This window comes from Ceratotherium simum, chromosome X (assembly GCF_057802395.1).
Source record: "Ceratotherium simum simum isolate JZ-2026a chromosome X, ASM5780239v1, whole genome shotgun sequence".
Classification (NCBI taxonomy): Eukaryota; Metazoa; Chordata; class Mammalia; order Perissodactyla; family Rhinocerotidae; genus Ceratotherium; species Ceratotherium simum.
Genome location: NC_141940.1, coordinates 41,590,554 through 41,617,407, shown reverse-complemented (window position 1 = coordinate 41,617,407; position 26,854 = coordinate 41,590,554). Strand labels below are relative to the sequence as shown.

At 36.9% G+C, this 26,854-nt stretch overlaps 1 protein-coding gene across 2 annotated transcripts in view; it reads left to right on the top strand.

Moving 5' to 3' along the window:
• The window catches only part of NRK (Nik related kinase), a 134,779-nt gene that overhangs the window by 14,456 nt on the left and 93,469 nt on the right, over positions 1–26,854 (top strand). The window lies entirely within an intron of this gene.

Here is a 26,854-nt window from a genome sequence, read left to right as displayed (position 1 = left end):
AGGGGAGTAGGGGAAATGGAGAGAAATAGAAGGGTAAGAGAGACCTTAGAACTAGGGTTGCCAGATTTGACAAATAAAAATACAGGATGACCAGTTAAATTTGAATTCTGATAAAGAACAAATATATATAATTTTAGTATTAGTGTGTCCCAATAGTATATACTCATACTAAAAAATTATTTGGTTGTTTGAAATTCAGATTAGCTGGGCTTGTCCTGTAGTTTATCTGTCAAGTTTATCTAGAACCAACTTTACCTGGGTCACAGATTTGCCACTTGCCAACCCTATATTAGGAAATAAGATGGAGATTATTTCTCCCACCTGCTGTGGTATGGCAGAGAATGCCAATTCAGCCTATCTTAGAAGCTGCCAAAGGGTGGGGAGGAGGTGGTCTTCTGGTCCTAGAACAGCTGCTACTCCTCCCTGCTTCTTCTAGCAAATGTTGTTTGGTGCTGCTTTCAGAGCTCCATAGCAAAGCTGCTTTGCTGTTAGCTGTAGGGGCCACTGAATCCAAGTGAGTAATTCTCTCCTTACTGAGAGGCTTAGTAGAGGAAAGAAGGAGAGTTTTTTCTTTGACGTGCCAAAGAGAGCATTTTGCCTGCTCAGTCCCCTGTGCTGGAGGAGAGCATCAAGATCACTTTTTCTTACTCCAAAAGTGGAAGGGCTCTAGGCTGGTGACTTGATCAGTCACTCTCCAGTTTTATTGTGCCTAATATGGGTCCAAGTACCTAGTGTGATTGCAATCAATATCAATCTATTATGGTTTTATGTTTTTTGGGATTTTTTTTTTTGATGAAAGAACTTATGTTCTTCTGTTTCACAGGCCAAGCTATCACTGGCTTCAATCTACAGATTGCTTGCAGAAGAAACATTTGTTGTTGTATAGAGCCCCATTGCATGTGGTTCATTTCCTTTGTGAGTTGTGAGTTAAATCACTAATTTTGCCTGCAGTACTGAGAGATTTACCTTAAGGAAGAATACATAGAGGATGACTGATCTACAGTGAAAAGTAGAGGCAGAGCCAGCAGAACTGTTTAAATCTACCCATCATATCATGCTGCTCATAATTTCCTCAGCATGGCCCAGAGAATGTACTATCTATTTTCTCTCTTTTGTAAATAATGTTTCCCCGAGGACAACTGATAATCTGCAAAGGAAGAATGCTTCTGTGGATTTTGAGAAGATTCCAAAACGGGCAGCGATATCCTAGAGGTCGTCAGTTGATGTGGCATTGTTAGTTATGCCCTCTCTGGATTTGCTAAGAATCTCAGTAGAGAGAGAAATAGAGCCTGAAACAATGTCACCCAGCTCTCTCAGGGACTTCATTTGCTGAGCCTTCTACCATCATCGACTCTTTCTAGTGCTCAGGAAAAAGTAGTTCCTGAATAAGAAGTGGGGAAGGCCATACACTGTAATGTATAGATACAAAAGAAATCAGTCTTGAATTCTAGCCAATAACAATTCAAGTTATCATTAAGTGCTTACTATAAACCAGGCACTGTTTTATATACTTTATAGGCATTAACTCATTCAATCCTCATAGAAATCTCATGAGGTAGCTTTTATAAATGTTATTCTCATTTTGTATATGAGACTGAGACATAGAGAAATTAAATAACTTGTCTAAAGTCGTGCTGTAAGTGGCTAAGCCAGGTTTGAAACCAGATCTCTCTGGCCTGCAAAGCCCTCGCTTTTAACTATGCTATATAAAACTACAAGAGGATTGTTAAGTACAAAAAGGAACACATTTCTACGTGATATAGTTGGATCAGTGAGAACCTGGAATGTGGTTCCACCAAGCTCCCAGTGAATGTTTATGATGAGGCTTCAGTGTGTACAACTCTCCCAGTTTCAGTAGCATTATTGTTTGCCTTCAGTCAATCTCAGAGAGCCTTTATGATGAAGACAGAGAGAATAAGAGAATTATCTTTTCAGTCAACTGATAAAACCAAATTACATGGTACAATTTATGGGGAACATTAGAAGCTACGTGAGAAATTAATTAGCCATTCATAAAGTGCCTGTTCTGAATAGTAAATATTTAAGAAGGATTCAATTAAATTTTCTCACTGAGAGCTAGCTTTTTCTTTTTTTATTATTTTATTGAGGTCATATTGGCTGATAACATTGTGTAAATTTCAGGGGTACATTATTATATATCAGTTACTGTGTAGACTGCATCATGTTCACCACCAATAGTCTAGTTTTTATCCATCATCATATAGACGTGCCCCTTTACCCCTTTCGCCCTCCCCCATCCTCTTCCCCTCTGGTAACCACTGATCTGCTCTCCTTGTCCAGATAAGCAAACACATAGCATTTACTTTTAAGAATAAATTTTATGTGAAACGTTTCGACAGCAAAGTGTCTGGTGCACAATATAGGTTTTGGAACCACCCAGAAGAGAAATAAATTAGACATGCTATCGCTATTGTGCTATACAATTTCAAGAGGGAAAGCTCTTCTCTCAAAAAACTAGACAGTAGACACATACTATTTAAAAGACTAATCTCTTAGATGAGAGCCCTGGCCAGGAAGGTATCAGTTTAGGTTCATGGAATAGATTCTAAGTAGTCAGCTAAAAATTCATGGAGGGACTTATTTTGACATGAGTTTCAAGTATGCAGCTTCCATCCTTGTATAATCAAGTCTGCCTAGTCCCCTGCCATGCCATAGGAGAAGCATGTGTTTTGGTGCCACACAGATCTGAATTTAATTCCATGAGGTGAATAACCAGGAGGTAGGTCACTTAACATCTCTAAGCCTCAGTTTTACAAAAATAACTGGGACAATAAAACCTATTATGCAGTGTAGCTGTTATTACCCCCATGAGAGAACATGCAAAAAGCCTTTTATCAATACTGAAAACATTATAAAAATGTTATTACCACTGAGAGTGGGGGAATTGGTGGAGGAATGCCTTTCTTTAATATAAAGTTTATTTTAATGTTCACTACTCAGAAAGCTGAGGCAGATGGAGAAGAATTAAACTCTACTGCAGGACAGAGCTGGAAGGACTCCTTAGAGATCATATTATTTACAGATGACAAAACTCAAGCCCTGAGAGGGGAAGTGACTTGCTTAAGGTCAAATAACTAAAGATGTAAAGCCTCACTTTGTTATAGAAATACCATGTTCCTATCCCTTGCTAACTAACACTCAATCATTCAAGGCTTCCCAGATGTTAACTAATTACTCTCATTTCCAGGCTGTCATTCCCTAAGACTCTCATTTCCAGGCTGTCATTCCCTAAGCATCCTACTTCTTAGGGAGCTGAAGGTGAAATATCTAATTTTTCCCTCTCATACCACATTGTGAGTAATTAAAATGGTGATAATTCAAGTTTATAGTAATAAGTATTGTCTTATTTTACCAGTGAAATGATAATGTTTTTGAAATCCGAAATGACGATTCAAATGTACCTCTAGACTCTCATGAGTGACAGCTATGAGTAAAGGATATTATTTAATTTAAATTAAGGAGGCTTATTGGTGTTCATCAAAATGCAAGGAGAAAAATATTTGTTAAATCAGGCTTTAGTTACTCCAGCCTCTGAAAAATGAATCCTCTATCTTCAACTCACATCAGTCCCACTTCATATCTCTTTCTCTTGTTAAGTACTTTTTTTTTTTTATTTTACATCCCCCCTCCTTATTTTTTTTCTTTAGATACTAATAATTCTAAGTGTTGTAAATGACCTTGACTGCTATGGGTCTCTTTAACTTTTTTGGACAGAATCTGGAAAAATGTAAAAGAAACTTATTAGTTGACTTTCCAGAATCACTTTCCACCTTGATTATTTCCATATATTTTGTATTATTATGTAAAATTTTGAGTAATTCGTCCCAGGTATGTTAGATGGCGATGAACATTTGAAAGCACTGAAATCAAGCGAAGACCAAGCCTGCCCCACCTTAAAATGTCTCTCTGTATTGTTCCTTATATGGTCCTGTAGCAGGTCAAATAAACGCTGATAATAGATATACAAGAGGGGAGAGGCAGCGAGAGAGAGAGAGAGAGAGAGCGAGAGAGAGAGAGAGAAAGAGAGAGAGAAAGAGAGAGAATGAAAGAATATATACTCATGGATCTCAATGTTTCATTCTTCTCTGAGCAATCCATAATTTGACATGAATTGAAAAACTGTGTTTAAGCAACATTGTGAGCAGAGGCAGTATCAGGCCTGGACTTGCTGCCTTCTGATGGAGCAGAATGCCCTTATTTCTGTATTTCCATGGTTCTCAAGCAGGGATTGCATATCAAAATCCACTGGCGGAATCATTTGAAAAAGCAGATGCTCAAGACCCACTTGGAGAGATTCTGATTGGGAATCACTGCCTAGCTGAACTTGAGATTCTATGTGTAAACTAGAAATCTCAAAGAGGGTTTATTACTTTTATCAGAAGTGGAAAAATTTAAGCATATGTGCTGGGAGGGCAGAGATTTGGCTCAATATGGTGTGATTTACCAGAGAGATATCCCAGACCAAAAATATGTCCCACAGATAAACTTGCCACATTCCTTGAAATCCCCATTATTAGAGACTCATTCCTTTGGACTTCTTACCAGAAATCACCTGTTCACGTGCATATCATAAAATAAGTAATGCGTTAAACCACTAATTAACAGTTTAGCACAGATGAGATTAGTTATCACCTTAATCCCAAGGGAAATGAGGCACAAGGCAGGTAAATTACTTGTGATGGCTGTGAGAGAGGGCAGATGGAGAGTTTTATAACATGGGGAGTAGTTCCCAAGGAAAGCAAGCCAAATTTAGCACCTCTGTAAGGGGAGAGAGCCTTAAGGGCGGCATGGGAGGGGCCAGTGGAAGGGGGGCAGGGGAGGAAGGCAAAATACACTTTGCCAGAGGTTATCCAATTGCCCTTGAAGGAGGGAGCCTTCTTCTCTCACTCCTACAGGCTCAAGTCTCTTGGGTTGAGAATGACCCTCCGCTGACCCTGGTTCATTTAAATGTAAAGAAACAAAAGGAGAAAGGCTAGAGGGACTTAATTCTACCATTTAGGTTACACAGTATTAAACAGCTGATTGATTTAGCCTATTCAGTGAAGAGAAAACACACACACACACATATATTCAAAGCAACTGTTTAAGATTATTTGTCAATTCAGGGAAAACAGTTAAACTATGTCAGACCAATGGAGAAACAACTTTCTCAATCTTTTTGCAAATGCCACTTTCTGTTTGCTCACCTAAACCTTAGCCAGAGTGGTGGGTCCTACTAAGTCCTCTGGCAGATAGGGGAACTGACTCTTGGAAGAAAGAAAAAATATTGTCGGAACCTTTCAATATGCTGAAAATGCAAGCACAGGGATCTAGGCTGAAGGCAGGATAGAGGGGATGGGGAAATGGTCATGTAGATTTGGCTGTTTTACATTAATTGAAAAATAGTGAAATGGTGAAAGTTCTGGTCTTGGTTGTAAAAGAAGTTTTGGGAAGTTAGCAATCATGAATTCTACTACAACTTTTATCTCTCTTTCCAGATATCAGGAAAGCCCATTTGTCCAGATGTCCTGAGCAGCATATAGTTAAAAGACTATTTTCCCTTAAAAAATGTGGTTTTGATTCATCTTGGATCATCCAGTTGCTCTTTGGTCAGATGACTTGAATCTTGGACTTTTTATTATTTTTTCTTTTTTATATTTGGCCATGTAAAAGAAAGATTAAAGCACATATCAAATCTAAGCAGCAGGATTTAAACCAAGCCAAGCGCACGAACTCTCTTTTTTACCACCCCCACAAGTTAACATCTATTCCCTAGAGCAGCACCAATGTTTTCAATTAAGGAAGCTAGCTGAAGTGGCATGAGTGGGGACCACTTTCTTGAGGGAAGCCCAGAAGCCAGGACTTAAGTCTTGGCAGATAATGTAGTGGAATTTATAGTGGAATTAAAATCTAGTCAATATGGACTTACTGGAAATATGCTCAAACCTTCCCAACCCCCCAAGACCTTAACAATCTTGGTGGCAAAGGAAGGTGAGATATAGTGATTTAAAAAAAAATTTTTTTGAATACCCTATTGCACCCTCGTGAACTTCAAATCTATCACCAAGTAATGAGATTAGTTTTTTTTCCCTCCCCTGGCTTACAGTTTCTTCCTGTAAAGTTCAATGCTGTGTCACAGTCAGCCTTGGAAAGACTCTTTAGTCTTTATTTTATGACCTTTTGGAGTGGTTGATTCACAGATTCTGCTTTCACATGTTAATACTCTTAGTACAGTGGTTCTCAAAGTTTGGCCTCTAGACCAGAAGCATCAGTATCACTCAGGAGCTTGTTAGAAGTGCAAATTCTTGGTTGCCACCCCAGAACTACTAAATCAGAAACTCAAACTCTGGGGAAGGGTGCTGGTTGTGGGGGCAGGCAATCTGTGTTTTAACAGATTAGATAATTCTGATGCATGCACCAAGTTGGAGAGCCACTGCCTTAGTATATTCCTTGGTTATATCCCATCCTTGAAGGTGCTCTTTTGTCCTTCTATTGCACATACTACAGGTTCCCCTCAGGCATTTGCATTTAAATAGATTATCCTCCAGATTAAGTTCTTAAAGGATATAGACTTGAGGAAGGTATTTAAGACTCTCTTCCACAATAAAAATAAACTATATACTACGAAAGCATGTCCTTGGGCATTGATAAAAGCAAATCTCCTGACTCCCCTAATCCCATACCACAAATCCCTAAAAGTTTAGAAATACATGTAGCTCTGGTTTTGATTATAGAATTAGTTACTGTTCCTTGCTTTGCGTATGTATCCTGTTAGTGAATTAGAAACTTAAGCAATTTGTTCCTTGCATCTTAATACACAGTCAAGTAGCATTTTGGAGCTGTCTTTATGAAGTTCTTTCTTGGCAAGTTAGCGGTGGCAGCTTAGTGCCATGGTTTGGAGTACTGTAACAGCATTCAGCAGTAAATTTTCTCGTGATGATGGCTTAGAATTCACTAAATGTTTCTGCAGAACTTTCAGATCTGGAAACCTGGGCAAGATTTCTCAGAAAGGGCAGAAGTTGAGGATGGCAATGGAGAGAGCTGTATGATCCCCTCTCCTGGTAGGATTTACAGAGTGAGATACTTTGCAGATGATTTGAGGACTTTCATTGTTCTCCTGCCAAACAGATTGGTCTATTCCAGTCAACTTGGTCGATCAGTTTAATAATAAAAAAGAAACTTTGTCAAACCAGTTGTTTGACTAAATTAACTCTTGATTAAGTATATGGCTGGCTATTTCATTCAGGACACGTAGCCTCAAGACACAGCCTAAGTTTGATATATTCCTAGTAAGAAACACCAACATCTCCAAGCCACATGAATATAATTTTATATTTGGTTAATGTCCTTCAGATGAAACTTAATAATTCGAGTCGCAGGAAGCACCAAACTTTTTTAGTCTGGTACGCTTCACCTACGTTTCTTTTAATCTGCACCCAAGTTGACTAAACCCAGGTTCACTATGGTCTTGTACATAACATTATAAGTGCATATATCAGATTATAAATGTTCTTCTGCTCTCTGAGGTTGAATTTCAGTATTTACAAGGGAATCTTCAGTTGTATTAGCTCTCTTTATTTTTATTTTAAATAAATAAAACTTGGATTGCCTTAAGGAGCTACATAGTACATTACAGAACTCATGAACTTTGGAGTCACTCAGACCTGGGTTTTAACCCTAACTCTGCAACTTTCTGTGTGACCTTAGGCAAATTACTTAACCTATCGGAGCTTCAGGTTTCCTCATCTGTAAAATTAAGAATGATAATACTTACCTCACAGGATATAGTGCCTGGTACTTAAGAAGTGCTCAGTAAATATTAGTTACCTCCTTTCAGGACAAAGGAATCTGCACTTGAGAATCTAATCTTAATTAAGAGGCATGAACACTGAGTTGTCCTAGTGACCTAGAGGGAGTATACTGTTTGTCTTCCTGAGAAAATCAATCATGAACTGTGTGTATGGTAATATATAAGCTGTTGAACAGAGGGGAAGAGAAGGGGAAGGGGCCTGAGGTTGGCATTTCTGTGCTCTGATCTAATAACAAGGATAAAAAGAGTTTAGATTCAATGGAGGAAACAATACCAAATGGTAAAATGGAAGTACAGAAATTTGAGGGAAGAAGTAAAAACTAGAATTGGGACAAGGAGGGGAAATGTATCTTCATAATTGAACTAGTAGAGAATTCAGAAGTAATTGTAATATGGTGCATATTGTAATAAGCACTCTAAAAAGAGCTACGAATGACAGTTGGGGGGTTGTAGGAGACACATATTGAAATTATTCTGATTGAGAAGATTAGCAGTGGGAGAGTTTCTGGAAGCTTTCTCCTCATACCCTCTTACCTCCTCTAGCTGGGAGACAAGTCTGCATTTGCAGATACATAATTGATTATCTCCTCAGGTGACTATCTCCTGAATGATGATCTTTATCTAACTTATAAAACAAAAGAATGAAGGAAAATTATTGGCAGTAGGGACCTATAGATATTCATGCCTCATTTTTTTGAGACAATAATATATTTTAATTGTGCTCTGACTCTGACAGAAAGAAGATAACATGAAATCCACTAAACTAGTGCAGGTACTATATTTTTTGTGGAAAACAAAATATGTAATTAAGGTACCAACTCATGCCTCACTTTTTTTTTCATGCCTCACTTTTTAACATTAAGGGAACCATAAATTTAATAAATAAGCTAAGGATCATTAGGATGAATAGTCACTCTATAGCTATTAGTCAATCAACAATAGCTATAGTTTTCCTGTGAGCGATTTGATCCATGAAAATAATTTTTACCTAATTTTTACCATTTTTTTTCAAGTTTTATGGTTATCAACCACACTCAAAAGGAAAATTTGGGGTAGTAACATTTTTGTTGCTTCTACTGATCTATTTCATATAATCATTCCTTTTTTAATTAAAAAGAAATCATTTTGGATAGTTTGCCAAAGCCTTGAACTGATACCTTATGAAAATACACCTAAATATGTTATTAAGATACATTAATAGTTTCTTACCACAAATTTAAAAACCAAGAAATTAATGAGAAAGCTCTGCTGAGGAAGTTCCTAGGTATCTAACAACTCTCACTAGAATTCTTGTTCTTAAAGGAATTCAAAATTCTGGGACTGTGTTTACTCTTCACTTTTGCCACTTGATCTTCAATGGTATGTAAACAATCTGTAATAAAGTAACACTAATGCCCCTGAAATGCTATGAAAAGTCTCATTTTAGTCCATTGTCATAGAGTTAGTGCTCATGTACATAAGATGTAAAACATCTGGCTATTTAACAACATTTGAATGTTACAGTATCACATCGATACTGCCAATGTGCATGCTCATTGTTTGAGAATCTTCGTGGCTACAACAGCAGTAGAGAACAACATCAATATTTATTATGCTTGTTAGGCCATTTCACTTTCAGTGAAGTAGAAAAAAATAATATACCAGGCTAAGGATACCAATGCCACAGGACTACTGACTATTTAGGAACAGAAATAGGGACCTCAGGTAATAGAGATAAAAGGGCCCGATTTTCTTAGATAAAGCAATATCTAAACCTAATTATCCATGTATATGAGGCTGTTACAAATGACGTAATTGACTAAAATGAGATTTTTCATTGTATTTCGGGGACATCAGTGTTACTTTATCACAGACTGTTTACATACCATTGAAGATCAGTGGCAAAAGTGAAGAGTGAGATTGATTCTTTTTTTTAAGCAATCATTTCTTGTTGCTCTAATCTAAGAAAATAGTATTGCTCTATAATCTTTGATTAGAATCACACTCCTCTTAAAATATGGGCTATCAGGTAAGAAGCAAAAGATTAGTACAGATCCACGTCCCACATTACTCTTTTTAGCCAGTTACCAAGCAACCAGATGTTAATAATATATAAATTAAAGCTCACCTTTTGTCGGAGGATTTGAGGTAATTTATAATGTTAATATGCATCGTTAGGATCAAGGTGAGTGATCAGAAACCAATTAGGAGAAGAAAAAAGATAATTATCCCAATAATCTAAGATAAGGAAATGAATTCAATTATCTGGATTTCCTGGTATCTGTGGCCAAAAAATAGAAAAAAAAAAACAAAACAAAAAAACCCCTCCAAACTATGAGGGCAATTATATCAACTTGTAGAGAATTATATTTTTTAAAAGGAAAAAAACTGATTTTTTGCAATCATATCTTGATTGGTTAAGCCCAACCAAAAACAGCCTTAATTTACTGGGGGTTTTATACGTAAATAACTTGTAGGACAATGAGTAAATAACAAAACAAACTTAAAAAGCTATTTCCAGTCATTTGCTGGCAGGTGGGCACACATTCAGCAGGGTTTCACAAATCTGTGTATACCAACCTTCAAGACTGATTCTCTGCAAAATATATGAATAAGCAAAATTTTCTTTGCCATCTCCTCTCCCTCTTTTATTGCTCCTTCCTTCCTTCCTTCCTTCCTTCCTTCCTTCCTTCCTTCCTTCCTTCCTTCCTTCCTTCCTTCCTTCCTTCCTTCCTTCCTTCCTTCCTTCCTTTTGTTTGATTTGGTAGAATCCCTCCCAGGCTTGTCCCCTGAAGAACCCTACCTGATCAAGTAAATTGGCCCACATCTCCTGCTTTTCACTTCTCTACTTAATAAAGCAGCAAATGGACTCTGGCATTTTAGAAAGCTTTTCAGCAAAAGTGGTACAAAAAGTATTTTTGGTTACTTCACAGTTAAGCTAAACATTCAGTCAAACAGAACTTTCCATTAACTGCTAAATCCATTACCAACACTGTCAATATAGTAAGAATAAAGTGCCACCCAAGGCGATTTTCTGGGGAATAATGAGACTTTTCTACATCTCGATTGTGATGGTTACATGACTGCATGTATTTGTGAAAACTCATAGAAATATACACTAAAACAGGTTAATTTTACTAATGTAAATTGACCCCCCAAAACTGTGTGCCATCTCCAGTTTTTTTTTTATTTTTGGTATTAGAGAGGGAGGGATTTGAAAGATATGTGGATGGATGAACGGATAGATATCCGAAACACTGTAGACATAAAATTATGTAGTTATAGAAAAGCACTGAGACTGAGACCTCAGAGGCATAATTTCAGGCTCAGCCACATCACTGGCTACACCCCTCCTCCAAGTGACACCAGTAAGGTTACTTTCCCTTTCTGGAGGTTGTTTATGCCTCTATAAACTTAAGGGGTTGGACTAGAATCTCATTAAGCTAAGGCAATTCTCTATTGAGGTAACCTGATTTGGGGGGAGGGTGGGAGGAGCGGTTAAAGAGATTTGTTTAAGTGTCAGAAAGTAAATCATCTGTCACAAAAACAGGTGGAATGGATAATGTCATGTGAAATTTGAGAAACATCTGTTCGCCTATGGCAGTGTCTGGGTCAAGATGGAGCCACCTGGGTTGAAGTGATGTATCAGGTTGCTGAAATCAGAATCTAGTTGACTCAAGACATTTTGGCCAGTGTGAAAAAAAGGCTATTATCAGTTTTATAGTTTTTAGGATTGTTTTCACTGTCTCTAATTTCTGGGAATTGTTTTTTTTTTTTTTTTTTTGGAGCTTTAGCCGGGGAAGAGGAAAAATGAATTAATGAACAATTATTCTCAGTGTAAGAGGATTATACTCATCTTTAAAGAGTAAAGATTGCCTCTAAGATGAGTAGGTATTATTTTATGAATATTTTACTGTCTTGCTTTCCTGTAATTGCTTGCTCAAATAGTTCTCTTTCAATTAGAGAAATGAGAAAATCCTGTATCATGATTGCATCAGTATAGAATGTGAAGGAGTAATTCATTGAGCAATATTGTCCCATAATATAACCTGATTATGTTTGGGAGACTTGAATTTCCAATTCCAAGCACAAATAGACCTATATAAAATAGTAAACTTGATAATATGAGGATTTTGAAAAAAAAAAATAGGAGCCAAGGCAAACCATGTTCTCTAGTTGAACTTGGTTGTCTTCAACCTATAAAAAGCGTCTGTGGATGAAACCTACCATATAAGATTCTCCAGTGATAAATTACAGTACTTTTGTGTCAATGACTTGTCAAATAATTGTATATAGCCACTATCAGCATGATTTTAGTGACTCATAAGCCAACAAGGGTGTGATTAAGATAAAATGTGGCTTAAACCTATAGAATAGCAGCAACTGAGAAGTGTGCATATATCTCAGAAATGCACTGGAATGTGTTCCTCAACAGAGTGCATGGAAGCCAGGCTTCTATTGTAAAATACTTTTGAAAAATATATTACAGATATCCTGAGTGAGAGATAATTACTTTATAGTGTTCACTTAACAGTGACATGCATAAGTAGAATTCTTGGCACTATCTTATTTGATGTTTCCATAATCATATGTGTAACAGTGGGCGGGGAGAGGTGGGAGGGTGCAGAAACCTTCTGAGGGGGCAAATGGGTAGTTGGGGATCCCTTGCCATACAGAAAGCTTGGAAAGAATAATAAAACTGGTTGGTAATTTTTAATAGCCTAGTTGACTCTGAACCTCTTGAAGATGAAGTCCTTGACTCAATTTTTGAAGCTCAAAGCCAGCACTTTACATTGAATGAATTGGTTCTGTTTTTTTTGTTTGTTTGTTTTGTTTTTTGTGAGGAAGCCCAGCCCTGAGCTAACATCCGATGCCAATCCTCCTCTCTTTTTTTGCTGAGGAAGACTGCCGCTGGGCTAACATCCGTGCCCATCTTCCTCTACTTTATATGGGACACCGCCACAGCATGGCCCAACAAGCAGTGCATCGGTGTGCGCCCGGGGTCTGAATCGGCAAACCCTGGGCCGCCGCAGCAGAGCACCTGCACCCAACGGCTTGCGCCACTGGGCCGGCCCTCTGTTTGGTTTTATATGTGTTTTTTTTTTAATGCTTACCATGTGTCAGACATTATGCTACTCATTTTTGTGTACACTATTTCTTTTAATTTCCAAAACATTCCTGTGAGAAAGGTGTCATCATTTCTATTTTACAGATGAGGAAACTGAGACTCAGAGTGGTCAAGTAACTTGCCTAATAGTTATGTAGTTAGGTAATGGTAAATAGCTAGAATTCAAAGACAAAAGTACTCTTTCTGCTATACCAGAGCTTGCTTTACTGTCCAAATAGATTAACCATATATTAATGTGTCCCTCTAATATATTAGTAATTATTATTAAGCTGTTTCTTTTGCTGAATTATTCTGTGAAGACTAGAGGAAATTCATACTTAACATTCCCACAATTGTTTTTGTTTTTTTTTTTTATTTTTTTTATTTTTTTATTTATTTTTTTTTATTGCAGTAACATTGGTTTATAACATTGCAAAAATTTCAGGTGTACATCATTGTACTTCTATTTCTGCATGGACTACATCATGTTCACCACCAAAATACTAATTACAACCCATCACCACACACATGTACCGAATTATCCCTTTCACCCTCCACCCTCCCCTTCCCCTCTGGTAACCGCCAATCCAATCTCTGTCCCTATGTGTTTGTTTATTGTTGTTATTATCTACTACTTAATGAAGGAAATCATACGGTATTTGACCTTCTCCCTCTGACTTATTTCACTTTGCATTATACCCTCAATGTCCATCCATGTTGTCACAAATGGCTGGATTTCGTCGTTTCTTATGGCTTATTTAACTTATTTTCGTTTTTAAATAACAGCTTTATTGAGATAAAATTCACATAACATTCACCCTTTAAAAGTGTATAATTCAGTGGTTTTTAGTATATTTACAAATTATGACCATGACCACTATTCGATTCCAGAACATTTTCATCACCCACAAATGAAACCCTGTACCCATTACCAATCATTGCCCATTCCTCCTCTCCCCAGCCACTGGCAACCATTAATGTACTGTCTCAGAATATTTGCATATTCTGGAGATTTCACATAAATGGAATCATACAATATGTGACCTTTTGTGACTAGCAACTTTCACTTAGCATACTCTTTTCAAGGTTCATCCTGTTGTAGTATGAATCAACACATCATTTTTTTTATTGCTAAATAATATTCCATTGTATGCATATACCACATTTTTTGATCCATTCATCAGTTTTCATAGACATTTGGATTGTTTCAACTTTTCTGGCTATTATGAATAATGTTGCTATGATGATTCATGTATAAGTTTTTTCATGGATGTACTTCCTCAATCCTATTGGGTATACACCTTGGGATGGAATTGCTGAGTCATATGGTAAATATATGTGACTTTTTCAGAAACTGCAAGACTGTTTTCCAGAGTGGTTGCACCATTTTACATTCTCATTAACAGTGTATGAAAGTTCTGGTTTCTTTCCATCCTCATCAAAACTCTTCTATTTTTTAAAAAAAATTATTATAGCCATCTTTGTGGATATGGAGTAGTATCTCATTGTGGGTTTGATTTGCATTTCCCTAATGAATAATGATGTTGAGTATATTCTCATGTACTTATTGATCACTTGTGTATCTCCCTTGGGTAAATGTCTATTCAAATCCTTTGCTGATGCAAGTCCCTGATCAGATATATGATTTGCAAATATTTTCTCCCATTCTATGTGTTTTCTTTTCATTTAATTTTGATGAAGTCTAATTTATCTATATTTTCTTACTTGCTCTAAGAAACCATTACCTAATCCAAAGTCACAAAGATTTACTCCTATGTTTTCTTCTAAGGGTTTTATAGTTTTAGCTCTTAAATTTAGGTAACTGATCCATTTCAAGTTAATTTTTGTATTTGGTATAAGGGATGGGTACAACTTCATTCTTTTTCAGGTTATTCCAACACCATTTGTTAAGAAGACTTATTCCTTCTCCTTAATTGTATTAACACTCATGTTGACAATCACTTCTCCATAAATATAAATGTAAGAGTATATTTAACTTATTTTCGTCTAGTTATCAAAGCTTTTTTATGATGCCTGCCGTGGATTTGATTTAGATATTTGAGCTTCACACAAAATGAGACAGTGATAAGGTATAAACTGTGCTTACTTGCTGTAAAATAGTTATTGAAAGAATTTTGTCATCAAGGAAACAAAAGTGAGTGGTTTTTAACCTTGAAGATAATTATACTTGGGTCTTTGTTACAGTAAATTATTCTCTACTATAGTTTAATCTTTTTTTTTTTGTGAGGAAGATCAGCTCTGAGCTAACATCCATGCTAATCCTCCTCTTTTTGCTGAGGAAGACCGACTCTGAGCTAACATCTATTGCCAATCCTCCTCCTTTTTTTTTTTCTCCCCAAAGCCCCAGTAGATAGTTGTATGTCATAGTTGCACATCCTTCTAGTTGCTGTATGTGGGACGTGGCCTCAGCATGGCCGGAGAAGCGGTGCATCGGTGTGCACCCAGGATCCGAACCCAGGCCGCCAGTAGCAGAGCGTGCGCACTTAACCGCTAAGCCGCGGGGCGGCCCCAACTATAATTTAATCTTAACTGTGAAATGGATTACCCAAGAGCTAGTTTTGAGTAAGGTAATATATAAATGTCATTATTGACTACCTTCTATTAAATGCAAGAAGAATTTCCTACCAGTTAGCTACTAAAATTACAAAGGGGAAAAGAAAAACCAGACAGATAATTATCCTATACAAATTAAATCTAATCATAAGACATTAAAAAAAATAAGAATAAAAGAAACGTTGTCACTCATCTCTAAAATAAAGAAGAAATATATTTTCTGGTCTCCGAAGTGCTTTCCTCCTCATGATTTTCCTTTGGCTGAGAATATCCAGAGATTTGTTTCAAAGAATAGCAATGGGTGACAGAATATTTTGGTACTGTGATATGGATTGTTTGAAGTACAAACAAACTATACAGAGAAGAAGTTGATTTTTAAACGGATGTGTTTGTGGCTTTAGCTCTCCTAAGTCAACATTTGCGATGGATAGAATTAGTGGCAGATGTTAAAGCCAGGGTGGAGGGGCTAGTGCTTTTTGTGCTCTTAATGCATCTCAGCAAGTTGATTAAATTTGTTTCCAGTGGGCAATACATTTGTGTCAGAAAGGCCCTGCGTAATATTTAACAAATTCATACTTTAGCTGTCCTTTAAATCTTCTGAATGGTGAGTAGCTGGTTTGAGAATTAGGATTTTATTCATTAAAAAGTTAGAAAGTAGCAGGAGAGATTATATTCTATTTATCCTGCAGGATAGGCCTGGGAAAAACAAAACCAATATTGTATAAATAATGGACAAGGAATAATGGTTGAGCTATGGGATGGTCTGATATATGATATTTATGAAACCTTAGCCCAGGCTTTTGTGCCACACTGATTGCATTTCCTTCAAGGCAAGAAGGAAAATCACTATGAAAACATTAGGGATGATTCTAAGGATACTGAAGTCACAAAAGATAAGAAGTAGTTGTATTACTGAAAACTATTACTATCAATGAATGGAGAGTTTTGGTCCAACATTTAGACTAGCCAAACTTCAAACTTTCAGGTTAGATAGTTACACAAACACACACACAAACTTTTAAAAGTATGTGTGAAATGAAAGTAACCCATTTGCTTTATCCATTTGTCCCTTGATGGGCACTTAGGTTGCTTCCAGGTCTTGGCTATTGTGAATAACGCTGCAATGAACACAGGGGTGCATGTATCTTTATGCATTGGTGTTTTCAAGTTCTTTGGATAAATACCCAGCAGTGAGGGTATTATGCAAAGTGAAATAAGTCAGAGGGAGAAGGTCAAATACCGTATGATTTCCTTCATTAAGTAGTAGATAATAACAACAATAAACAAACACATAGAGACAGAGAATGGATTGGTGGTTACCAGAGGGGAAGGGGGGAGGGAGGAGGGTGAAAGGGATAATTCGGCACACGTGTGTGGTGATGGGTTGTAATTAGTATTTGGGTGGTGAACATGATGTAATCTATGCAGAAATAGAAGTACAATGATGTACACCTGAAATTTATACAATGTTATAAACCAATGTTACTGCAATAAACCAAAAATTTAAAAAAAAAGAATCATTTATAATTTCTACAAAAAACAACAACAAAAAAAACCAAAAAGAAAGTAACCCATTTGCATGTGTTATCATTCTAATTGTTAAAAAATTCTTGCTGATGTTTACTCAAAATCTTTCCTTCTTTAATTAAAGCCTATTTTCTTTTATCAGTTTCCTGTAGTCATGCAGCATCCATGATCTTCTGTATATTTGAAGACAATCTTCCAGGTTACCATTGAACCTTCTCTTCTCTCAGCTTAACAACCCTAATAATTCTAACCTTTCCTAGAAAGATTTACTTACCATCACTTCAATAATTTGTTTTTCTTTGTAAAAGAGTATTCCTCTCTTGAAAAAATAATGCTCAAATTGGCATAGCTAGATTCTCTTCAGGAGAGTCTGAGCTTTCTGTACTTTTTCAGGTGAAAGAGGGAGCCTAACAATCTCAGAATTATATCTAGGAGCCTTCCATTTCTCACCTTGACATTTATCAGACTGTTTTGTCTCATCATATGTGGTCATATTTGAAAACTATATAAGCAAAGCTTAAGCCAAAGCATTTCTCAAAGGCTTTTGCCTTTGGAATCAATTTGCTCAATAACCCAGAACAACTTGTTTAACCAAATAGAGTCACTTTTTGCAAGAGAACAATCTTCCAAACTTTCCTTTATCCATGGCCATTCAATGTCATGCATAATAATATAAAGTTGTAATTCAGAAGCAAACTTCAAAGTTGGATTAAAAAGATTTTTTTTTCTCTACTGCTGTAACTTTATTTAGAGTGTATACTGCAGGGATATGCTGAGTTTAATTTATACATCTGAAGGGGTAGAGCATAGAATTAAAAATCCCTATATAAGGCTTCCCACCGTTCTTGGTGCTGCTTAATTTCAAAAATCTAAATGGGACACAGACAAAACACAGATATTTGATCTGTAATGCTGTGTAGTACATCTAGTTACCTTGTAAACATAAGGGAGATCTTAAAACATAGACCACTGGCCAGTTATAACTGACCAATTCTCCAAATTTCTCCCCCTATTATTTGAGCTTGAACTTTCTAAATCCTTTAAAATTCAAAGGAATAAAATGAGTATTAGTTGAAAAACTCTGAAACAATCAAATATACAAGTAGAGGAAGAAATCAGATCTTTATAGAAAGTCATCATTTATTTTAGCTGGTGGCAAAGACTTATCAAGCTGTCTAAAGTTTAATGAATATATACCTATTAAGTGAAACACACACATGCACATGCACATATATATATATGGTTCTCAATACTCTTATTGATATAATTTGGTAGTCAAACTTGTCGGGGTAGAAAACCTAGTTTTCATTTGACTTTCTGTAAGGCAAGATTTGGTCAGGTCAGAGTTAATTTGGGAGAATAAAACTAGGTTATTTAGGGTGTCTGAATTTTGCTGAGAGACTAGTAAACTTCACGGATGCTAAGCAAAAAGGTCTAGTCAGATGAATTGCTTTGGCTGCACACTTTGCCCACTCTCTAAGGAGAGTCAGTCTTTCTCATCCCCTCCCCTCTTCTCCCCTCCTCTTCTCCCCTTCCTCCTCCTTGTCTTCCTCCTGCTCCGCCTCTTCCTCCTCCTCCTTCCTCTTCTTCTCCTTCCTCATCCTCTTCCTCCTCCTCCTTCCTCTTCTTTCTCATCCTCCTCCTCCTTCTTCTTTCTTTTCTCTGTCTCTGTCTTTGTCTCTGTCTCTGCCTGTATCTCTGTCTCTGTCTCTGTCTCTCTCTCACCTAATTTGGGCAGGAAGGCAGCCCATAACTAATCATCCCATCAGCACTCCCATTGTCACCTAGTCGAAGTGGAAAAGTGGATGGGTCTACTCCTCTGTTCTTCTATATAGCTCCCCTTCAGGCTCCTCTTGGGAGAGTTTTTCCCTTTCAAGATTTCCTTTGATGTTTATTTTAATCTGTGAATCTCCCCTGAATTTAAAGCTTATTGCACTCTTTACCAGCTGCTGAAACATATTGCAGGGGTTTCATTTCAGCAAGACAATTATAAAACAATATCACTATCTCTCTAAGCCCACACCTGGAGTGGTAGGTTGGGGAGAATGGGAGGGGAGGTAATGGAGGGTAGCAGTGTATTCCTTAGAGGGAAGGCTTACTTTTCACAGGTACAGTATGCTCCATAAGGAGGCCTTTGAGCTCACACTCTTTCAGGTACTGCCCCATCAAGATATAGGAATTTTCTCACTTCACATAGTTTACAGTGGAATAAAGGTATAGTGTGTGAAAAGTAAGAACAACTTCTAAATTACCTTACTGACAATAACTCATGACCATAACACCAGTGAAGACCCTTGGAACCAGAGTTCTTTGGTTTTGTGAAATCCCAGGCGTGGGCTTAGAAAGAGATAGTGGGATCTTTCTTTTTTTTTTATAGAATTGGCTTGCTGAAGTGGAAACTCTGTGATATGTTTCAGAAGCTGTTAAGGGGTACAACAAACATTTAAACCCATACAAGTGTCAAAGGCTGCTGAACTACTATTCATGTAAATATTGTAATTTGGGCCTGAAATGAATTGGATTTTGTGTATTAATAAATAAAATTTGAATAAAGAAAAAGATAAACTGTCTGCTTTTGCCCTCTTTCTTTGCAGGCCTCTAGCTCTATTTCCATATCTGCCCAAGACTTATTAAGGAAAAAGATATTGGTCTTACATCCTTGTACGCATTGCTATGGCAAGATAATCTTTTCATCATTTTGTTTTTGCCAACCCAGCCATTAATTGGTCAATTCAGGGAAAAACTAGTTTAGTCAGTTATTTTGTTTTCAAAATTTGGCCCAAGGAACACTGCTTAGCCTGGGGAGTACTCTAGGTGGCATAGTTCTCAAAAAATATAAGTCAGGCACTTAAAACAAAACAAAAAGTAAGCAATAAAAGTCAGTGGATTTCTTCATTATAGGTTTTAATTTGTGTTATGAAGTCCCAAATGAATATTTTTCTTGGCTTAAATATATCTTTATTAGTGATAAAATTAGTTCATTGTATAATGATGAAATTAAAAATCTATTGGTAAAATATTAAAATATCAGAACTTCTAGGCATATGCACCTAAAAATATACCCTAAAAGTAAGTGAAGCTAAATCAATAGAATTACAAGGAGATATTGATCCATCCACAATCACAATGGAAGACTTTGGGGGTAAAATCAGAATTTTACTGATCAAGTTGACAAAAAAATTAATAAAAATACAATTAGAAAGCTTGATTTCTCAGAAATATGTAGAATTATGCAATCAACAATTAGAATAAACATTCTTTCCCAGCACATAAGAGACATTTTGAAAAATTGATTATATGCTTGGCTATAAAGAAAATTTTAAATACTAAAGAATCTGTATCCTATAGAACATACTCTCTGACCAAAATTCAAGACAATTTAGAAAGCAACAACAAAATGGTAACAGAAATCCTCATGTATTTAGAAATGGAACACATGCATATGTAAATAATTCATAGAGAAATTAACATTTTAATATATACTCAAAAAGTATTTATTCAATCAGATATTTATCCAATAATACTTTCAATTAAATAGGAAAAGAGTATCTGAACTTTCCATGCATATCAAATAATAGTAGTAAACCCATAGCATAATAATTCATAAATATTTGTTGGTTGATTGGAAAATAAAGGTTAAGTAAATTAATATAATAGACAATTGTAAGGAGATTATTTAAGCTATTTAGGATAACAATTTTTTCAAGTCTTTTGGCACACTAGATTTTCTATCCCACACTTCCTAGCATAATGCTTTGCAAACAGGCATTCAATTAATTGTTGTTGGATTGTGTGCAGTAGAAAATAGTGAAAAACTATCCCTAAGTATGATGAGTTAATTGAAAATCATTCTTACCCAGTCATTAAAGTAGATTCCCTAAGGTTCTCTATTAGGCAACGTGAATCAATATGTTGAAGTTACTTCAGTTTAGATTTATTTTTTATTTTTTTATTTTTTGTTTATTGCAGTAACATTGGTTTACAACATTGTAAAAATTTCAGGTGTACATCACTACACCTCCACTTCTGCACAGATTACATCATGTTCACCACCAAAACACCAACTACAACCCATCACCACACACATGTACCGAACCATCCCTTCACCCCCTCCCTCCCCTCCCTCGGCAACCACCAATCCAATCTCTGTCCCTATGTGTTTGTTTATTGTTGTTATTATCTACTACTTAATGAAGGAAATCATATGGTATTTGACCTTCTCCCTCTGACTTATTTCACTTTGCATTATACCCTCAATGTCCATCCATGTTGTCACAAATGGCTGGATTTTGTCGTTTCTTATGGCTGAGTAGTATTCCATTGTGTATATATACCACAGCTTCTTTATCCATTCGCCCCTTGATGGGCACTTAGGTTGCTTTCAAGTCTTGGCTATTGTGAATAACGCTGCAATGAACACAGGGGTGCATGTACCTTTACAAATTGGTGTTTTCAAGTTCTTTTGATAAATAACCAACAATGGAATAGCTGGATTATATGGTAGTTCTAACCTTGATTTTTTGAGGAATCTCTATACAGTTTTCCATAGTGGCTGCACCAGTTTGCACTCCCACCAGCAGTGTATGAGAGTTCCCTTCTCTCCACATCCTCTCCAACACATGTTGTTTCCTGTCTTGTTAATTATAGCCATTCTGACGGGTGTGAGGTGATATCTCATTGTAGTTTTGATTTGCATTTCCTTGATAGTTAGTGATTTTGAACATCTTTTCATGTGTCTGTTGGCCATCTGTATATCTTCTTTGGAGAAATGTCTGTTCAGGTCTTTTGCCCATTTTTTAATTGGGTTGGTAGTTTTTTTTGTTGGTGAGATGCACGAGTTCTTCATATATTTTGGAGATTAAGCCCTTATCAGATGTATGGTTTGCAAATATCTTCTCGCAATTGTTAGGTTGTCTTTTCGTTTTGTTGATGGTTTCCTTTGCTGTGCAGAAGCTTTTTAGTTTGATGTAGTCCCATTTGTTTATTTTTTCTATTGTTTCTCTTGCCCGGTCAGACATGGTGTTTGAAAAGATGTTGCTAAGACCGATGTCGAAGAGCGTACTGCCTATGTTTTCTTCTAGAAGTTTCACAGTTTCAGGTCTTCCATTCAAGTCTTTAATCCATTTGGAGTTAACTTTTGTGTATGGTGTAAGGTAAGGGTCTACTTTCATTTTTTTGCGTGTGGCTATCCAATTTTCCCAACACCATTTGTTGAAGAGACTTTCTTTTCCCCATTGTATATTCTTGGCTCCTTTGTCAAAGATTAGCTGTCCATAGATGTGTGGGTTTATTTCTGGGCTTTCGATTCTATTCCATTGATCTGTGTGTCTGTTTTTGTGCCAGTACCATGCTGTTTTGGTTACTATAGCTTTATAGTATATTTTGAAATCAGGGATTGTGATACCTCCAGCTTTGTTCTTTTTTCTCAGGAATCCTTTAGCTATTCGGGGTCTTTTGTTGTTTCATATAAATTTTAGGTTTCTTTGTTCTATTTCTGTGAAAAATGTTGTTGGAACTTTGATAGGAATTGCATTGAATGTATAGATGGCTTTAGGAAGTATGGACATCTTAACTATGTTAATTCTTCCAATCCAAGAGCATGGAATATCTTTCCATTTCTTTGTGTCTTCTTCAATTACTTTCAGAAATGTTTTATAGTTTTCGGTGTACAGATCTTTCACCTCTTTGGTTAAATTTATTCCTAGGTATTTTATTCTTTTTGTTGCAATTGTAAATGGGATGGTATTCTTAATTTCTCTTTCTGCTACTTCGTTGTTAGTGTACAGAAATGCAACTGAATTTGTATGTTGATTTTGTATCCTGCAACTTTACCATATTTGTTTATTACTTCTAAAAGTTTTCTGGTGGATTCTTTAGGGTTTTCTATGTATAAAATCGTGTCATCTGCAAATAGTGACAGTTTCACTTCTTCCTTTCCAATTTGGATCCCTTTTATTTCTTTCTCTTGCCTGATTGCTCTGGCTAGGACTTCCAGTACTATGTTAAATAGGAGTGGTGACAGTGGGCATCCTTGTCTGGTTCCTGTTCTTAGAAGGATAGCTTTCAGTTTTTCACCATTGAGGATGATATTAGCTGTGGGTTTCTCATATATGGTCTTTATTATGTTGAGGTACTTTCCTTGTATACCCATTTTATTCAGAGTTTTTATCATAAATGGATGCTGTATCTTGTCAAATGCTTTCTCTGCATCTATTGAGATGATCATGTGGTTTTTATTCTTTATTTTATTAATGTGGTGTATTACATTGACTGATTTGCAAATGTTACACCATCCCTGCATCCCTGGAATAAATCCCACTTGATCATGGTATATAATCTTTTTAACGTATTGTTGTATGCGATTTGCTAGTATTTTGTTGAGGATTTTTGCATCGATGTTCATCAGTGATATTGGCCTGTAATTTTCTTTTTTTGTGTTGTCCTTGCCTGGTTTTGGTATCAGGGTAATGTCAGCTTCATAGAATGAGTTAGGGAGCTTCCCCCCCTCCTCAATTTTTTGGAAGAGTTTGAGAAGGATAGGTATTATGTCTTCTTTGAATGTTTGGTAGAATTCACCAGGGAAGCGGTCTGGTCCTGGACTTTTATTTTTGGGGAGGTTTTTGATTACTGTTTCGATCTCCGTACTGGTGATTGGTCTATTCAAATTCTCTACTTCTTCTTGTTCCAGTTTTGGAAAGTTGTATGATTCTAAGAATTTATCCATTTCTTCCAGATCGTCGAATTGGTTGGCATATAGCTTTTCATAGTATTCTCTTATAATCTTTTGTATTTCTGAGGTGTCTGTTGTAACCTCTCCTCTTTCATTTCTGATTTTACTTATTTGTGCCTTCTCTCTTTTTTTCTTGGTGAGTCTAGCTAAAGGTTTGTCAATTTTGTTGATCTTTTCAAAGAACCAGCTCTTGGTTTTATTAATTTTTCTATTTTTTTGGTCTCTATTTCATTTATTTCTGCTCTGATTTTTATTATTTCCCTTCTTCTACTGATTTTGGGCTTTGTTTGTTCTTCTTTGTCCAGTTCCTTTAGGTGCATTGTTAGATTGTTTATTTGAGATTTTTCTTGTTTGTTGAGATAGGCCTGTATCGCTATAAACTTCCCTCTTAGAACTGCTTTTGCTGTATCACATAAATTCTGGCATGTAGTGTTTCCATTTTCATTTGTCTCCAGGTATTTTTTGATTTCTTCTTTGATTTCTTCGTTAACCCACTCGTTGTTCAGTAGCATTTTGTTTAATCTCCACGTATTTGTGGCTTTTCTGATTTTCTTCCTATAGTTGATTTCTAGTTTCATACCGTTGTGGTCAGAAAAGATGCTTGGTATTATTTCAATCTTCTTAAACTTATGGAGACTTGTTTTGTGGCCTAATATGTGATCAATCCTGGAGAATGTTCCATGTGCATTTGAAAAGAATGTGTATTCTTCAGTTTTTGGATGGAATGCTCTGTATATATCTACTAGGTTCATCTGTTCTAGTGTGTCGTTTAAGGCCAATGTTTCCTTATTGATCTTCTGTTTGGATGATCTATCCGTTGGTGTAAGTGGAGTGTTAAAGTCCCCTACTATTATTGTGTTACTGTCTATTTCTGTTTTTATGTCTGTTAATAATTGCTTTATATATTTAGGTGCACCTACATTGGGTGCGTAGATATTTACAAGTGTTATATCCTCTTGTTGGATTGTTCCCTTGATCGTTATGTAATGCCCTTCTTTGTCTCTTTTTACAGTTTTTGTTTTAAAGTCTATTTTGTCTGATATGAGTACTGCTACCCCAGCTTTCTTTTCATTGCCATTTGTGTGGAGTATCTTTTTCCATCCCTTCACTTTCAGTTTGTGAGTGTCTTTAGGTCTGAAGTGTGTCTCTTGTATACAGCATATATATGAGTCTTGTTTTTTTATCCAGTCAACCACCCTATGTCTTTTAATTGGAGCATTTAGTCCATTGACGTTTAAAGTAGCTATTGATAAGTATGTACTTACTGCCATTTTTTAACTTTTTTTTTCTCAGTGTTTTACTAGTCCTTCTCTGTTCCTTTCTTCTTCTATACAAAATAGATGGTCACTTTAGTTTGACCTCTGTCTGAAAGCTCTACTCTTTAACTCCCCTCCTCCCTCCTTTTATGTTTTTGATATCATATCTAACCTCTTTTTTGTGCTTTTGTATCCATTACCCTCTTATCATGAAAATAGATAATTTTCCCTATTTGTGGTCTTCTCTTTTCCCCTTAAATCAGTCCCTTTAACGTTTCTTGTAGCGCTGGTTTCTTGGTGACAAACTCCTTTAATTTTTGCTTGTCTGGGAAATTTTTGATCTCTCCTTCCATTTTGAATGATAACCTTGCTGGGTAGAGTAATCTTGGCTGTAAGTTTTTTCCTTTTAGCACTTTAAATATATCGTGCCATTCTATTCTAGCCTGTAAGGTTTCTGCTGAGAAGTCAGCTGATAGCCTTATGGGGTTTCCTTTGTATGTAACTTGACATTCTCTTGCAGCTTTTAGGATTCTCTCTTTATCTTTAATTCTGGACATTTTGATTATGATGTGTCTTGGTGAGGGCCTCTTTGGGTTTGTCTTGTCTGGGGCTCTCTGTGCTTTCTGTACCTGGATGTCTGTTTCCTTCCTTAGGTTAGGGAAGTTTTCATCTATTATTTCTTGAAATAGATTCTCTGCCCCCTTGTCTCGCTCTACTCCTTCTGGGACACCTATAACACGGATGTTAGTGTGCTTGATGTTGTCCCAGAGGTGCCTTAGACTGTCCTCACTATTTTTAATTCTTTTCTCTTTTACCTGTTCACCTTGGGTAATTTCTTCTAGTCTTTCGTCCAGCTCACAGATCCGTTCTTCTGTACCCTCTTCTGCTTTTGAGCCCCTCTAATGAATTTTTCATTTCCAGTATTGTATTCTTCATTTCTGATTGGTTCTTTTTTATATCTTCCATTTCTTTGTTGACATTCTCACTGAGTTCATCTGTTCTCCTCCCCAGATCAGTGAGCATCCTTAAGACTCTTAGTTTGAACTGTCTGTCCAGTAGGTTGCTCATTTCTGTTTCACTTAGTCCCTTTTCTGGGGTTTGGTCCTGTTCCCTTACTTGGAATGTATTCTTTTGCCTCCTCATTTTGCCTCTTTCCCTGTGCTTGTGTCTACATATTAGGTAGGTCAGCTACGTCTCCTGCTCTTGGAGAGGTGACCTTATGTAAGTGATGGCTTAGGTGGCTACCAGTGTGCTTCCCTCAGTTCTCAATGTTCCAGGGGTGACCCCTATGTGGGCTACGTGTGTCCTTCTGTTGTGGCCTGTTTGCTCTCCCTGTAGGCACCCATGGAGGCCGAGTTATGCTCCTGGCCAGCTGTTGTAATGCTCAGCTGCTTGTAGTTGTTGTGGGCCCTTCAGTCTCTTTATCAGGTGTGGGGAGCCCCAGCACAGTTGGCTGCAAGTTCTAATACCACATTTGTGTTGCAGTATTTCTTTTAAGTGAGTAGGCCCCCAGCGTGGGAGGTTGTTAGGCTCAGGGCCTTACAATTGCTGTAAGCCTCTAGCCTATTATGTCTCTTGTCAGCTCTCTGAGGATTGCAGCTGGGTGGGGCTGCCCTCAGGCACAGGAGCACCCAATTGTTTCAGACTTTGGAAGGTGGGGCAAACCCCCTATATTGGTCTTTGAGAAGCACAAGTCTTCTGCAGCTGACAAGCCCTGCCGCCCACAGGTCCACACACACAGTCAACACAGTCCTGCCCGTGTGAGCGCCCCGACCTCCCCAAGCGGACCCAGTCTCTCCACGGCGGGAGCCCCACACACTCCGCCACCGCCCCACACTCTCCACCCGCTCCTTATGCACACCATGCCCCGC